The sequence below is a fragment of the Ursus americanus genome, chromosome 6 (genome assembly GCF_024610735.1).
Source record: "Ursus americanus isolate L20-20 chromosome 6, mUrsAme1.1.p, whole genome shotgun sequence".
Lineage (NCBI taxonomy): Eukaryota > Metazoa > Chordata > Mammalia > Carnivora > Ursidae > Ursus > Ursus americanus.
Window position 1 is genome coordinate 44,053,366 of NC_142132.1, and position 13,439 is coordinate 44,066,804.

The following is a 13,439-nucleotide window of genomic DNA, read 5'->3' on the forward strand; positions in this document are numbered from 1 at the left end:
GCTCAGTCATTAAGCGTCTGCCTTCGGCTCAGGTCATGATCCCAGCATTCTGGGATCGAGTCCCACATCGGGCTCCCTGCACAGTGGGAAGCCTGCTTCTCCTTCTCCCACTTCCCCTGCTTGTGCTCCCTTTCTCGCTGCCTCTCTCTCTCTCTGTCAAATAAATAAATAAATAACATCTTTAAAAAAAAAAATGGTGGAGTTGGGCCTTAGTATCTCCTAGAACCAAGAATTAGAACAATCTTCTCTAATTTCAGATTCTCTGAGATTGTCAGAGAATCTCATTGTCTCTCTCATTTAGAATCAAATAATCTCTACAGGATGGGAAATGTGGCAGCCAATTCTCAAATAGGCATTAGGGAGAAACTTAGGGAAGGTATCAGTTAAACTTCAAAAAATCTGTGGCATGATTCAAATTAATTAGGTATCCATCTCTGAGCCAACCAACTACATATAAGACTATGCTATTTTAACTATTACATCTGTTCAGGTACCCAAGCCTAGAATGTTCAACAGTGGCTTACAGGACAGGATCATTACATATATGATTTGCACTTTGAACCACATAGCTGGGGGCAAGAACTGAATGTAGTTTCAAAAAGTATTGATGTTCTATCCAGATCTCTAAAAAACTGTTGCAAGGAAAAAGGTTCTCTGGATAAGCAAAATGATAGGAATCCATTAAGCAAAGTATAAGTGTATCATAATTTGTCATCTCTCTGTGGATGGACATTCATCTTAGCTCACGTTATTCATCATTACAAATATTTTTCGGTATTGTAAATAATGCTGTTATGATCATTCTTAACACACATATCTTTGTGTCCTAGAAGCATTTCTATAGAATTGTAGAAATGGAATTGCAAGTTAAAAGCACATGCATGTCTTAATTTGATAGATACCATAAAATCCGCACTGAAAAGCATTTGTACCAGTTTATACTACCACCAATGGTGAATGATTATGCCCCTCTCAAATACTCTAAAAACTATTGGATACAATTAACTGGAAGGAAATTAAGTGCTTTCAGAAGTAGATTATAAATTCATCCCATCAAGGTTATCATTGACATTTCTAGCTCTGTTTCCACATTATATGAAAATGATGTGGCTTTGACAGTGAATTAGCACTGCATGTCATATTAAACTTCAGAAAATTCCTGGGCCTTTTTCACCCAGAGAGAAAAAAAAAAAAAAACAATATAATCTCAAGGGGATGTGGAAAGATGGCTTGGGTTCTTTTGGAGGAAACAGAAGACCCTAAGAAAGGATCTTTTGAAGTCTGACTTTAACTACTGAGGACCAGTTCAACTTTTATTTGAACCTCTATCTGGTCTTTTTCCTCAGAAGAGCAGTGGTTTTCATCTTCTACATTAGTAATCGCTGCGTGCCTTGAGGGCAGTGAAAAGTGGAAGTAAAAGATGAACCAAAGAGAGCCTCAGACACAATGATGATATATTTGTATCTTCGGTTCTGTAGATGACTCAATTATGTTCTTAGCATACACACTATAACATAAGTTTTTCTCAAAATATTTGTACAATTCATTTGGAGATCTTGTTATAATGCATATTTCAGTTTAGTAACTTAGGGTTGGGACCACCAGTCTAATTTGCTAACTAAAAGCATTCAGATGATGTTGAGGCTGCTGGTCTTTGGATCACACTGCAGCAAGGAACTGGCCTACAGGCTTTAAAAAGGAAACATCTGTGCATTATTATATTAATTTTACAGATGAGAATATCAAGGCACAGACAAGTTTTTTTCCTAAGGTTACTCAGGTCTTAATTCTTGAAGCCATGAGTGAACCACAGGTCAGCTTGAGGGGGAAAAAAAAAATCCAGATTTTTCTTAGCCATAGCTGAACATCAAAGTCAAATTTTAGTCTGAAAGTTTGGAATGAAGGAGGCAGTTTAAGAAAAATCTCAGATATTTACCTTCAAAGTGTTGATGACCTATTTAGGGAAACCAAAACATTATATATAATGCAATATATTCCGTAATACAAGGATATGGGAGAGATAGTTGTAATTTATAGGAATTTTATTTTTAAATAACTGTTACTATTTGGGGGTGTCTGGGTGGTACAGTCAGTTAGGCATCCAACTCTTGGTTATGGCTCAGGTCATGGTCTCAGGGTCGTGAGATGGAGCCCCACATTTTGGTGTTCATATGTCTGTCTGTCTTCCGTATAAATAATCCTTATGAGATAACAAAGTATAGCAATTATCTGTGTTTTGTATTTCTTCATTAGAGTAATTATCTTGTATGTTTTTTCCTCAACTTTGAACTCTGCCCCCAACAATAACAGCAATAAGTAAATTATAATTCAATTCAGAATGAATTAAATAGCATCAGAAGGATGACCTACAGGGCTTTCTTTCTTCTTCTTTTTCATCAATTTAAAATTAATGCTTTATTTTGTTATTCAAGTTCGAAGTTATTCAAGAACACTCCAACAAGCAGATTTATTTTTGTCTATAAGTAGCTCTTGTTCAGTCCCTCATAGTCAAAGAAAATTAATATACTTTATTTTCTGAAATTTATTTTCATTTCCTATTCATTTATTTCATTAACAAACATGTTTTAAAACTCTTTATAGATCTGGTCTTGAATTAGTGGAAATGTAGAAATACATATAAAATGGCCTTTCCTCCAAGGAGCTTAAAAGCTGGTTGAAAAACAGAATGGAAACAAGTTAATAGGATGTAATGATGCCTCTGCAGAGACATGGACAAGTCTTGGTGGGGCCACAAAAGTATGGCTGTCCCCCTGGGTTTGAAGGGAGCCTGTCAGTACATTCTCTTAAAAGTGTGTGATTATCAATAGCCAAGACATTGAAGCAACCCAGGTGTCCATTGATAGATGAATGGATAAAGAAAATGTAGCGCACACACACACACTGGACTACTACTCAGCCATAAAAAAGATGAGATCTTGCCATTTATGACAATAGATGCAGCTAGAGGATATTATGTTAAGTGAAATATGTCAGGGAAAGACAAATACCATATTATTTCACTTATATGTGGAATCTAAAGAGCAAAACAAATGAATAAAAAGCAGAAGCAGACCCACAAATGCAGAGAACAGACTGTGGGTGGCAGAGGGGAAGAAAGTGGGGGGATGGACAAAATGGTGAAGGGGAATTGTTGATAACAGGCTTCCAGTTATGGAATAAATAACTCACAGGGATAAAAAGTACAGCATAGGGAATATAGTCAATTGTATTATAATAGCATTGTATGGTGATAGATGGTAGCTACAGTTATGGTGAGCGTAGCATAACATACAGACTTTTTAAATCACTATGTTGTATACCTGAAACTAATATAACATTGTGTGTCACCTGTACGTCAATGAAAACAAACAAACAAAAATGTATGTAATCCTGGAATGTACTTCCTGAAAACGTGATCATGGAATGCACGTCCTGAAAACCTTTTAGTGCCCATCAGACAAATTTGCTTATGTGGCCTTCTGAGATCCGGCCATCTTGTTTCACTTCACCTGCTTTGCTCTCTATGCTCCAGCCATATCAGTCCTCATTCAACCCACTCATAATTCATTGCTTTTGCACTGTATATTTCCATTGCCTCAAAAACTTCATCTGTGCCTTACATCGTTCACTTAATATGTCTATCTTGATATCTATCTAAAATTTACATTAGTGCCACTTTCTCAAGGAACCCATCTTCATAGTTGGGACACTAAGAGCATCTTCACAGTCTTTAATCCATCTAAATAAGTCAGTTCATCTTCTTCTACAGCAGACACACTTTGCATTCAAACATACAGATTGAAGGTAAAAGGATGAGAAAAATTTATTGTGCAAACAGCAACTGTAAGAAAGCTATAGTGATTGTATATATACCAGGTAAAATAGGCTTTAAAACAAAACATGTTACTTGACATAAAAAAAGAACATTTTATAATGATAAAAGGGTCAATCCTCTAAGAAGATATGATGATGATAACCATTAAGTGAATACTTAATAATACATTATCAAAATACATGAACAAAAACTGACAGGAATGAAAGGAGAAATAGGTAATTCAACAATAGGTGGAGACTTCAATACACCATATCAATAATTGATAGAACTGCTACATAGATTATCAACAAGGACATAGAAGACTAGAATAGCATTATGGGGCGCCTGAGTGGCTCAGTCGTTAAGTGTCTGCCTTCGGCTCAGGGCGTGATCCTGGAGTTCTGGGATCGAGCCCATGTCAGGCTCTCCTGCTGGGAGCCTGCTTCTTCCTCTCCCACTCCCCCTGCTTGTGTTCCCGCTCTCACTGGCTGTCTCTCTCTGTTAAATAAATAAATAAAATCTTAAAAAAAAAATAGAATAGCATTATAAACTAACTAGTCCTCATAGACACCTAGAGAAAACTACCCTACACCAGAATATATATTTTTCCCAAGTACACATGAGACATTCTACAGGACAGACTATATTCTTAATAAGGGCTATAAACTTCAATAAATTTGAAATGACAAAATATGAAATATCTTCTCTATACAATGAAATGAGAAATAGGAAAATATTTGGGAAGTACACAAACATACATATTAAACTACATACATCTATATAATCAATGAGCCAAGGATGAAATCAAAAGACAAATAAAAAATACTTTGAGATTAGAGAAAATGAATAGACAGCATGTAAGTCAGTGCTTACAGGGAAATGTATAGCTATAAATGCCTATATTAGGAAAGAAGGTATCAAATCAATAACTCTGGGAAAAGAAGAACGAACTAAGTCTAAAGTAAGCAGAAGGGAAAGAATAATAAAATTAGAGTGGAAATAATAAAAATGGAGAATAAAAAAAAAAAAACAAAAAAAAAAAACAAAAACAAAGAATATCAATGAAACCAAAACCTGGTTCTTTGAGCAACAAAATTGACAAACCTTTATCTAGACTAAGAAAGAAAAGAACAAATATTCTAATAATTGGAATAAGAAATGAAAGATAGGACACTACTACTAAATGTGCAAAAATAAAAAGTATTATAAACCCAAACTATGAACAGTTGTATGCCAAAATTTAGATCTGTTAGGTGAAATGGACTAATTCCTAGAAGGACACAAATCACCGTAACTGACTTAAGAAGTAAAAGACATTTATCTATAACAACTGAAGAGATTAATTTAATAATCAAAAACTACCCATAAAGAAAAGCCTAGACCCAGATAGCTTCAGCACAGAATTCTGTTATCCCAAACTTTTAAAGAAAGATTAATGCCAATTCTTTACAAATGCTTCCACAAATATAGAAGAGTAGTAAATACTTCCCAACTCAATTTATAAGGCCATTTTTGCCCTGGTACCAAAACCAGAGAAAACACAAAAAAAGAAAATTACCATTTTTTCTTATGAGTATGGATGCAAAATCTTCGATAAAATGCCAGCAAACTGATTCTAGTAACAAATAAAAAGAATTAGAGTCAGTGACCAAGTGGGAGTTTATCCCAGGAACAAAAGGTTGGTTTAACATCTAAAGATCAATTACTACAATTTATCATGTCAGGAGAATCAAACAAACAAATAACCACGATTATCTCAACAGATGCCAGAAAAGCACTTGATATAATCTTGTACATTTCCACAATAAAAAGATACTCAACAGACAAGAAGTAGAAGGAAACTTTCTCAATCTGATAAAGGGCATCTACAAAAATCTAGCATCAGACTTCATAGTTAAAGACTACATGGTCACCCCCCCATCCAAGATCAGGAATAAAACAAGGAAACAAGGGTAGAAGAACAATGTACAAAAATCTATTGTATTTCCATACACTTGCAATGAACAATCTGAAAATGGAATTAAGAAAACAATTCAATTATTATAGCATCCAAAGGAATAAAATACTTGTGATATATAATATATATCAACAAAATAGTGCAGAATTTACACTCTAAACTTACAAAATATTGTTGAAAGAAATTAAGATCTAAATAAATGGGAAAGATCCCATGTTCACGGATCAGAAGATTTAGTATTGAGATGACGTATTCCTCAACTGATCTACAGATTCAGTATAATCTCTATCAGAATATCAGCTTATTGTATAAATTAAAAAGCTATTTTTAAAATTCATATGGAATTGTAAGAGACCCAGCATAGTCAAAAGAATCTTGAAAAAGAAGTAGAAAGTAGGGGACTCACACTTCCTGATTTCAAAACTTACTACAAAGCAACAATAATCAGAACAGTGGAATAAGGATAGACATATAGATCAGTGGAATTAAATTGAAAGTCCAGAGATAGACTCATACATCCATGATCAGTTGATTTTTGACAAGGTTGCCAAGACCATTCAATGAAGAAAGAATACTTATTTATACAAAGGGTGCCCAGACAATTGCATAGCCACATGTAAAAAAGTGAAGTTAGACTCTTACCTCACATCAGATACAAAACTTAACTCTAAATGTATTAAAGATTAAATGTAAGAGTTAAAACTACTCAACTGCTAAAACATAGGGGGTAAGCATTAATTACTTTGGGTTTAGCAAAGTGTTCTTAGACATGATACCAAATTAGAAGAAACCAAAGAGAAAAAAAAGGTTAAATGGACTTCACCAAAATTAAACTCCTGTTTTTCAAAAGACATCATCAAAAAAGTGAAAACATAGTATGAGAGAAACTATGGATAAATCATGTATCTGTTAAGGAACTTGTATTCAAAAAATATAAAGAACCCTTACAATTTAATAACAAAAAGATAAATAGCCCTATTAAAAAGTGGGCAAAAGATCTGAATAGACATTTCTCCAAGGAAGAGATGCAAATGGCCAACACGCACATGAAAAGATGTTTGATATCATTAGTCATCAGAGAACAGCAAATTATACCACAATGGGATGTCATTTTACACTAATTGGGATAGCTACAATCAAAAAGTCAGATAATAACAAGTATTGACAAGGCTGTGGGAAATTTGGAACCCTCACATACTTCTGGAGGGAATGTAAAATGGTTCAGCTGCTTTAGAAAACAGTCTGGCAGTTCCTCAAAAACTTAAACATAGAGTTACCATATGACCCAGTAATTCCACTCTTAGGTATATATCCAAGAGAAATCTGTACATATGGCCCCACAGAAACATACGCTTGAATGATTATAGTAGCATTGTTCACAATAGACAAAAGGTGGAAGCAAACCAAATGTCCATCAATGTGTGGATGAATACAATTCAGTATACCCATAGAATGAAATCCCTTCAGAGGCAGAAGCAACATGAAGGAGACAGCACAGACCTGGGGAGTGCAGCCACTAACACCATGAGCCCCCTCAATAAGCCCAAAAGTGAGGTGACTGCAGAAGAGGTGCAGTGGGAGGAGGAAGAGTTTAATATGTCTCCACTGTCTGTTCTCACACAGTCAGGCAAGAAAAATACCCAAGTGCGCATTAACTGCCACAACAACTAGAAGCTCTGGGGCCACGTGAAAGCCTTCGGCAGGCACTGCAACATGGTGTTGGAGAATGTGAAGGAGATGTGGACGGAGGTCCCTAAGAGTGCCAAGGCAAGGAGTCCAAGCCAGTCAGCAAGGACAGCTCCATCTCCAAGATGTTCCTGAATGGGGACTCTGTCATTGTTATCCTGCAGGACTGCGCAGTGCTGTCAGAATTCCCTCCCTCATCCTCTAAAGACCTGTCCCTTGTAATGGGAATAATAAATATCTGTGTTTTTTCTAAAAAAAAGAAGAAAGAAATATAAAAGCAATAAAGTACTAATACATGCTACAGTATGAATTAACCTTGAAAACATTATGCTAAATGAAATAAGCCGGACAGAGACAACCGCACATGATATGATTTCACTCATATGATACGTCCAGGTCAGGTAAATGAACAGAAATAGAAAGTAGATTTGTGATAGCCTAGGCCTGGGTGTGTGTGTGACATGGAATTTGAGAGGGATATGATACCTCAAAAGGCATGGGGTTTATTTTTGAGGTGATAAAAATGTTTTAAAACTGATGTAATGATGGTTGTAAATGGACTAAAAATCATTGAATTATACACTTTGAATATAGGAATGGTATGGTGTGTGAATTATATCTCACCAAAAAAAAAAAAAAAAAAAAAAGTGAGAAAGCCACTGTTGATCATCCTCAGCCTTATAGATTGACTTCTTGCTATGACCTCAACAGGGGGCCAGTGTTTTGTTTTCTAAACCCCTATTCAGTCCATGGCTGGGCCTCAGAAATTTATTTGCCATTGAGGTTCAGTCTTTCTAGTTCAAGGAGCTGGTTTCTGATGACCTGAGAGATACTGACCAAAGTTAGCTGTTTCCTCCTTCAAATACATCTCATTGGCATGGTGGGATTTTTGTCTGTTTTATTTTTTAATTATTTTTTTATCTTTATCTTGTTATTTTGCTCACTTTTCTTTTTTGTTCTTTTTCCCATTTTTCTTTTGTTTTTTTCTTTCATATTCCTTTTATCATTAGTATTTCTTTAAATTTTTGTCATTGTATTTAGACTCCATTATAAAGATCAGTTTGTCAAGTAGACCTGGAAATGATTTTCTATTCAAATGATTTGGACCTATCACCAGCTTTTCCCAATTTTAAGCTCACCTTGGGACACCTTGAGTGCAGGTCCAGCAGTAAGGCCAAAAACTTCAGGGCCTTTCTGCTATCTTTGCTGAGGAGGAGACCCATGTTGAGAACTACCAATTCTTCATGCCACTCTCCAAGGGTAACTTGGCCAAGGTGAAGTTGGCCTGGCACATCCTCGCTGGGAAAGAGGGAGCCATGATTATCAGCTTCCAGAAAATACCCATGAAGTCAGAATCCTAAAGGCTTTGAATCATCCCAACATGTGTTAAAATATTTGAGGTGATCAAGACTGAGAAAACACTACTTCACGGAGTATGCTAGTGGAAGAGAGGTTTGATTGCCTAGTGATTCATGGCATATGAAAGGGAAAAAGGCCTTGAGCAAATTACATTAGAAAGTGTCTGCTGTGTAGTACTGCCACCAGAAGTGGATTGTTTATAGAGACTTACAGGCAGAACACCTGCTCTTGGATGCAGACATGAATATCAAGTGTGTAGACTGACTTCAGCAACAAATTCACCTTTGGCAACAAGCTGGAGCTGTTCCTTTAGCCATTCCTCTTTCGCTGCTACAGAACTATTCCAAGGGAAGTCTTACGATGGACTAGAATTGGAAGTGTGGAACCTGAGGGTTATTTGATAACACAGGGGTCATCTGACCCCTGCCTTCCTTTTTTTTTTTTTTTTTTAAGATTTTATTTATTCTACAGAGATAGAGACAGCCAGCGAGAGAGGGAACACAAGCAGGGAGAGTGGGAGAGGAAGAAGCAGGCTCATAGCGGAAGAGCCTGATGCGGGGCTCGATCCCACAATGCCAGGATCACGCCCTGAGCCGAAGGCAGACGCTTAACCGCTGTTCCACCCAGGCGCCCCTGACCCCTGCCTTCTGATGCTCAGAATCTCAAGAAGTTGTGAGAGCAGGTACAGAGTGGAATATGCCATATTCCCTTCTACTTGTCCATGAAGTATGAAAACCTGCTCGAGAAATTTCTTATTCTCAGTCCCACCAAGACAGGCACTTCTGAGAAAATTATGAAAGATCTGTGGATGAACGTAGGTCATGAAGATGAACTAAAGCCTATCTGGAGCTATTGCCTGACTATCATGACCCCTAGAGGACTGAGTTGATGGTGTTAATGGGTTATATAAAGGAAGATATCAAGGATTCACTGATGGAACAGAAATATGAGATGATGATCACTTATCTGCTCCTTGTACACTAGAGATCTGAGCTAGAGGGCTACATCATCTGCAAAAGCCCAGTCTTTAACATTCCTTCCTCATCTCACATGGTACAGTACAGACTTTCTGCCAGCCACAGCCAGTGGGGTTTCAGTGATCATGCCAATCCTGCTATTCCCATCTCCAATTCTGAGAATACTCAGGATAGCCTGAGGAAGACTAGGAATCAGGAGACAAGGCCGGGAGCACACCCATCACCTCCCTGCCTACCTGTTCTGAAGAGGAAGAAGATAACTCCTATTCTATTCATAGATAATGACCTTTCCACCAACACAAATCAAAGCATCAATGCCCTGTTTTGGAGGGAATTGGCCAGGCCTCCATCCAGAATGTGGAGACTATGCTAGGGTCTGGGCCCTCCATGGCTTCTGCTTCTGCTGCAGTTGGCTGGATTTGCTCTACCTGCACTAGAAAGCCATGACAGCCTTGGTACAGCTCAGCCAGGCCTTTGGGTGGTGCTCCACAGACACTAACGGTGAGGTGCCTCAGCACAGCCCTGTCAACATGTCCCCGTGGCTTCCCTCTCTGCCCACACATCAGCCACAGTGCTGGAGCCCCAAACAGGAAACTCCTTCCACACCGAGCAGTTCTGATATGTGCATAACCACCAGAATCTGCCCTGTGGGAAGACCCCAGTCTCTCCACAGGGCAATAGTCAGGGCCAGCAGGGGACCACTGGTAGCTGATTCTGCAAGTTCAGTTTCAAGTTGATAGAGACATCTGTGTTTCAGGTTTACCAGAAGGAAACTGAATGAACCTGAAAGCAAAGACCTAGTGGAGATGTTCTAACTTCACATGGTGCGCCCCAGAGGCAATGAGAAAAGAATTTCTAGAGGCCACATGGTGCTCACTCTACGTAAAGTATGAAGATCACAACCTCCATGGAGTCTGCTGGGACATTGTAAGGTCCTGGACGCAAACAGCTGCAGTACCAGGTAAATGAAAAATACATGCTGCTCAGCATTCACAGCTCCCGGGGCCACAAGGACTACCTGCAGGGAAAGATGGAGGCATGCAAAGAGCCACAGAGATCTCTCAATGGGTTCCACTTACATGGATATCCAGCACTTCCATGGCCTTCAGAAACGGCCTCTAAAATAACCATGGAGTTAAAGCCATGGAGCCATGAGCGAGACAAGAGGAACAGAGGTAGGGTGGCCCTAGCTGCCAGACCAGCCACTCTGCCCCAACCTGGGAGAAACTGCAGAGACTGGACTGGTGGTGTGTTTCCCCTGGGAACTCCTCCGTCCCCCCTAACTCTTCCTGTTTTGTGTCTGTTTTTGTTTTTTCTGTTTTTGTGGGAGTGGCGAGATGGTTCTGTTGAAATCATCTCTCTTCTCTCTCCTTATGTCCCGCTTTTAGCCCCTAATGTCTGTTAGGATTTCTTCGAGCCATTCTTTACAATAGACCACATGTTACATGGTAAATTCATTTACATTGTGCCCTCTGGTGCAAAAGGGAAGAAGCATATAGATGTAAAAATTTCTGGGTCAGATGGTTTAAATGGTAATCACTTAAAATCAGGGGTGGCTTGAGAAGACAGGAAAGCACTTAGTTGCTTCTACAAAGAAAAATAAATTTCTTTTCTCTGGAATAAATATAAGCCAATAAAGCTCAGCCAAATGACCTCATGAGCATAAATGTTCTCCAGGCAAACACTATAAACTGTTAAGATGAGCATATCTAACCTGTTGCAATAAAGCTGTTCAGTGGTAAGAGCCCCTGGCTTTCATACCTCTAGGACAGATTAAATATTTTATCTTCAAAGGAACAATAATCAGATAGGGAGAGTAAAGGAATTGACTTTATTTGATATTTGATTTACTTTCCCTGCCATTTCGATGAGTCACCTTTTGGTGTTGATCTTCAATTCAGCTGCTGTTGTAGCACCAGAATCCTGAGTGATGAGGAAAAAAAGAATGGTTTCATTTAGGAGAAGTAAATATTCCAGTATCTGTGAACTCAGGATTTAAAAATCATTCTAACTTGCTGAAGGCAAACAGACCTAGCATAGAGTCAAGTGAGAAGCAAATGGTAGAAATACCTGCGTGAGTCCAGTCCCAGGGTATATACAATATGTGGCTCGTCTGTGGCTTGCCTCTTTTTATCTGCTTTGTTCTTCCCACCTGCCCCCGCACACTTTCTCCAGGACTCCTTCACCCACTGCCTTTCTAACTCTGCCCCTGTAGACCAAGTGAATCCTTCATTCTCTTCATTCATCTAATAAATATTTCCTTAGAGGCCACTGAGTACTGTGCTCATCTGTGAAGATACAATATTTAAAATAATTTATACTAGACAAATGCATAAGCAAATACACTGTGCTGAAGACTATTTTAGGGTAGCTACTGATAGCTCTTAAAATAGGGAATGATATAATTATTTGTGGGTAGAATAACCAATGGATGAGCAGAAATATGAGTTGCAAATATATATGGAGCCACATTTTAGGAAGACAGAGCTGGCATAAATTCAAAGAGTCTGGAAGGTTCTCTGAGATAGGTAATGGCATGTAATTGGGTATAACATAGTTATGATGTGTGGCAGAAATGGTGGCAGATTATATAGGAAGATAAGTTGAGATCAGATTCTGAAGACCCCTAGAGAGCTTGGTCTTTATCCTGGAGGTGAATCATCAATGAATATGATCAGAAGAAATGTATATTTTAGGATGATCATTCCATATTCAGGATGAAGAATATGTATTAAACATTCCAGCTTCTAGATTTATCCACAATATGTAGGAAAAAGGTTGAGAGCACAGTTTTTGCTAACACATATCAATTACCAAAGTTGTTACTTTTTAAAGGAGGGACACATTTTTAGTGAAATTACTGGCAGGTATACTTCTCCCCATGATTCAGTAGGTTATAGGAAAATGAGGTTATTTCTACATATTTTAGAATTAAAGTAGGAGGTAATATGGTGAGTACAGAGACTCCCAAGTGTCTGACTGTCTTTCGATCTTCAACGATTGCCAGTAGACAAAGATACTGAACTACAACCAATACTCAGTGGAAAGTAACTGCTTATAGGAGGCATAGTTTAGAATGCCAGTCCAATCTCAGTCCTGTCTTTGGTGAACTTTCCCTCCCATATCCCCTATATATTTGGTACAATAAGGAAACTGTCCCCAAAACCTGGCTGCAGGTGATTGGACCAATGATGGATATATGACCTAAGGACGATTAAGCCATTAAACTGGCCTAATACATCTATTGTGTAACTTAGTAAGATCCTCTACTTTGCCACACAAACCAGGATCTGTGGACAACCATCTTTGGTATTACCAGGTAGCTTATTAGAATACAAAATCTCAGACTCTAATCAAGACCTCCTGAATCAACATGCATTTTACCAAGATTCCCAGGTGACTCATAGTCGCATTACATTTTAAGAAGCACAACTCCGGACCAGTAGGTCTGACTCATGAAAATTCAAGTTAAGAAACACTGAAAATAAGGGAGTTATTATCAGACTAGAAAGAAATACTTATAGAATATAACTGTGTTCGTGTTCATAGCCAACCCTGTGACTCCTGCTACTTAAAGTACCTGGAGCTACCCCATATCTTGACTCTCCCTCTAGTTCCAAGTATTTAGATTCCTTCTGTAATGTTT

At 38.1% G+C, this 13,439-nt stretch overlaps 3 pseudogenes; all 3 read left to right on the top strand.

Annotated features, from left to right (window-relative positions):
* Positions 1 to 7,295: 7,295 nt before the first annotated feature.
* LOC123783089 (small nuclear ribonucleoprotein Sm D2 pseudogene) lies at positions 7,296 to 7,732 on the top strand (annotated as a pseudogene).
* Positions 7,733 to 8,002: 270 nt separating this feature from the next.
* Positions 8,003 to 9,800, top strand: LOC123783088 (serine/threonine-protein kinase MARK2 pseudogene; annotated as a pseudogene).
* A 436-nt stretch (positions 9,801 to 10,236) lies between these two features.
* On the top strand, positions 10,237 to 10,915 carry LOC148109800 (serine/threonine-protein kinase MARK2 pseudogene; annotated as a pseudogene).
* The last annotated feature ends 2,524 nt before the right edge of the window (positions 10,916 to 13,439 follow it).